This window comes from Convolutriloba macropyga, chromosome 6 (assembly GCF_964194025.1).
Source record: "Convolutriloba macropyga chromosome 6, txConMacr16.3, whole genome shotgun sequence".
Taxonomy (NCBI): Eukaryota; Metazoa; Xenacoelomorpha; order Acoela; family Convolutidae; genus Convolutriloba; species Convolutriloba macropyga.
In genome coordinates this window covers 74,092,690-74,096,662 of record NC_134473.1, presented here as the reverse complement: position 1 = coordinate 74,096,662, position 3,973 = coordinate 74,092,690, and the positions used below count along the sequence as shown (strand labels likewise).

The window sequence follows — 3,973 nt, the reverse complement described above, 5'->3', positions numbered from 1 at the left end:
AGCATACATACTTCCGCAAAATTTGCAAATTAAAACTGTGCCTGATCATTCAGTAGCAGTCGGATCGTAGTTACCTTTTTCACAGCTCAAGAATTTTCATTGTTTCCTATTTAGGCTATGAAAAATCTCTCACAAGACTTTGTCCGTTCACAGAACGTACTACAAACCCGTGAAGCTTGTCGTGAATTCCTCTTGAAAGAATTGAATTCTTCAGAGGAGGTCCTGGAATCTTTTCCATCAGCGCTGAGGGCCCTTTTCCAACTGGCCGCAACAGAAAATCACTTTTAATGTAAATTACATTCAATTATACTTAAATGAGATCAGGGATTTGGAAAAATTAATTGCAATTAATTGGCTAGACAAAAGAAGCAATCAATTAATTTAATTGGTAAAACGTAAAAATCAATTACTGCAATAATTGCTATTATTGATCAATAAAATTTGATGTTCCATCAATTTTTTTTCGTAGACTTAAAGATAATTTTGCATTGGTTTACGCAAATGGTTATATTATTTGAAGAAGCAATCAATTAACTTAATTGGCAAAACGTAAAAATCAATTACTGCAATAATTGCAATTATTGAAATTTGATGTTCCATCAATTTTTTTTCGTAGAATTAAAGATAATTTTGCCTTGGTTTACGCAAATCGTTATATTATCAGAATTATTCAATTTCAAATTGTTGTGATAAACTTATTAAATAACCCCCGATTAAATTTACCTCCGTTCTATTTTCAAATACGTATGCGCGCTGGGCTGAATCAAACCTACACCTTTTCAAGCCTCGCCACCCCAGCCGTAGGCGAGTGAACCAATCTCCCACCCCGACTCATCACATCAGGTCGTATCATTCTAACTCATTTCATTTTTGGAACAATTTCTTGTGTTTTTGAATGTTAGCAGGCTCCGTGAATGAGATGTTTTGATGCCAACCATCTTCCTTCATCACTTCAGGTCCTACCATTCTAACTGATTCCATTTTTAGAACAATTTCTTGTGTTTTGAATGTTAACAAGCTCCGTGAATGGGAAGTTTTGATGTCAACCCTCTTCCATCCACCTGCTCTATCTCCGTGCTATATCTCTGTGTTGTTATCAATCAATATCCAAATTAGAAGCTGACCACTGTGGTAGTATTGTGAAAGAAACCGATTTGTTAAATTAAAATTACTTCCGATTTTTAAAACAAACGTTTTCGAACTTCACGTTCTTCGTCAGGTTAAAACTGTTTTACAAATTGTTAAAAGATAAAATGAATATGTATTTACATTCGTCTGAGACCACACTTAAAACAATTCTTTTCCTATTCCGCAGTTTTCGATTTTTCCTATTCGGCAAATTTCCTATTCCACATTTTTCAATTTTGGCCATCTTCTTGTTTTTTAGGGTTATTCCGAATTTGCCCAAAACTTAAGTATCCCTCTTGCGGAGGTTTTGCAAACGTCGTAGATTTCCCCTATATTCATCGCGTGTGTTTAGTGCCGGCTTCTTCTTGCTGATGTATATAGCTTCGATAATCGTTAGTTTTTCTACTGTCCGACAGGCGTCCAGAATTTTCCATACAATGTCATTCGTGGCGCCACGACATTCAACCAGATGTTGACCAACATATTAATCCTTCTTTTGATTTTCTGTTACCCTTGTGGTAACATGCCGGCTTGTTTGCCCGACATAGATGGATCGGCATCCATTACATTTAATCTCAAATACAACGTGGGTTTTCAGGTCTCTACCGAAAGATGATTTCAGTACGGAGGGCATGATCCTAATTTCCGCGTTGTAAAACCACCTGCAATTCGCACAGTTTTTTCAATTTGCTTGCAAAGTTTTGAGTAAGGTTGCCTCTGTATTGTAGAAAAATAGTTGTCTTATCATAAGATCTATGTTTGTTTTTTTGATACTTTTTTGGTGTTGTTCTCAATTGGTCTTTACCGCCATATATTATCTTTTCTTGAGTCTGGTTGACTATTTTTGAAGAACATTCCTCTGGATATCGATTTTCGGTCCAGCGAGTTTTGTTTTTGTTTCAAGAGCCTGATCGAAGGCCAACCAATTTGAGGTTGCATTAAAATCCCTATGAACCACATCCCTTGAATCACATTTTTTTTATGCTGAAGTGGTGCACAGCTGCAAAAATTCAGTATTATTCCAGTGTCAGTTGGCTTTTGATACCAATGGCAGGTGATAATACTTTTGCTGCTCACATTTAAGTTAATGTCAAGAAAAGCCAAGTCCCCTTCCACGTTAACTTTTTCTAAGGTATATTGCAGGTTGTTGTGCAATGAATTTGCAAATTTTAAAAACTTGTCCGGGTCACCACGAACAGTGCAGATAATATCATCCACATACCGTTTAAACAATTTCATCTCCTCATATCGCCCCACTGTCTGTTGGTTGCTGCAATGAGTACAAATCCAAACAACATCTTGCATGTTGGTGTATTCCTCATTCGATATCTTTTGGCATCTTGCATGAAACCAGTTTTTGCATGACTCATATTCTACTCTTCATCCTCGGAAATTCACTCTCTGTGTACAGTCTTTGCACTTCCAGTTTTTGTCGGATCTGGAAATATGTTCACGGAGCTCTGGTTTTTGCAGTGATGCCTCAAACGATTTCATCAATACATTTGCTAGTATTACAGCCAGTGATGCACCCATGGCCACACCGTCTGATCATACATAACAAATCCCATTACATTTGAAATGAAAATTCGTCACCGCAAGCATAAGCAAATTTTTCATGGCGGATCTTGGGATATCTGAAGCTAGGTTGCTTAATTAGAGTTCTGTTATAGCAATTTCTATAGCCTCCCCAACCGGTTTACGTAATGAGTTACTATCTGCTCGTCATCTTCAAGAGTGAGAGACTCTAAGGCTTTTCTAGCATCTTGTGTGTTGTTTTCAATGTTTGCGCCTGGTAGTTTGCAGAAAAATGATGTCAGAAATCTGTTTATGTTTTCGTAGCTGCTACCAGGTTTCGAAAGAACAGGTCGGAGAGGTGTATCTTTTTTTTGTACCTTTGACAGGCCATAAAGCCTCACTGGTTGTGAACCTGTTGACCTGAGTCTTTGATAAATTTTGTCACTAATTTTCCCTTGCTTCATTAACTGTTGCAGGCTGTTATTGATCTGTTTTTCATTTTTGATCACAATATCGTCTTTTGGCCCATTGATTTTTTGAGATCGATTTGAGTTCAGTACCTCATCAAGTTTTTCACTATACGTTGACTTCTTCATCACACAGGAACCGCAAGCTTTTTCAAATGGTACCGCCGGCAAATCATTGTCTTTTTGGGTGATCATGCACTTTTTTGACCCCTCTATTCATTGGGGTTTCTCGTATATTTTTTGCATACCCTTTTGCGGACGCCTCAATTTCAGAAAGCTTCTCACCCTCAGTGTTATTCTCGCGTAACTCACTTTCAAGTTAGTCTACGTCTGCAAGGAAGTGGACCTCATTAAATTTGTCTCCCACAGGGTGTTTATGTCCCAACGATGGGATGTCAAGTACAAACTGTTGTAGTAATTGTTGTAGTAAATAACTGTTGTAGTAATTGCTGGCTTCAATTATCACCGTAGTAGTATTGGAACTTTCATAGAGCATTAGAAATTCCTCTTTCAGCTCATTATTGTTATATTTAGCCCAAATAGTTGGATTGTTCCCAAAGTTATACCCACCAGCTGTAATCGCCTCATAAATAAGAAACTCAGTGCCTTTAACTACGCTTTGTATAATTATATGGATTCTTGTGCCTTAAAGTTGTTTATTTTTTCACCCTCATTTAGAATTGTTCTTGAACCTGATCTGTTTTGTAAAGACACCGTGCACTTCTGCTTTCACTATTATTCTGTTCAACATGATTAAATACTTTAAATATCGTTGCTGTTATTACGCTCTTGTAATGAACTTATCTAGTCCCCCTCAGTGTAGCCTTCTCCACACCTAGCCCGCAGCCTGATGGCTGATCAAA

At 37.4% G+C, this 3,973-nt stretch overlaps 2 protein-coding genes across 2 annotated transcripts in view; one reads left to right on the top strand and one right to left on the bottom strand.

Moving 5' to 3' along the window:
* LOC142340612 (uncharacterized) overlaps positions 1–3,973 on the bottom strand; it is a 355,986-nt gene that overhangs the window by 73,563 nt on the left and 278,450 nt on the right. The gene's annotated exons all lie outside the window — the stretch shown is intronic.
* The window catches only part of LOC142340611 (poly(A) RNA polymerase GLD2-like), a 303,984-nt gene continuing 300,700 nt past the window's right edge, over positions 690–3,973 (top strand). The window contains exon 1 of the mRNA XM_075391299.1: positions 690–705. The gene's annotated coding sequence lies outside the window, so the exon portion shown is untranslated. The remainder of the gene's footprint in view (positions 706–3,973) is intronic.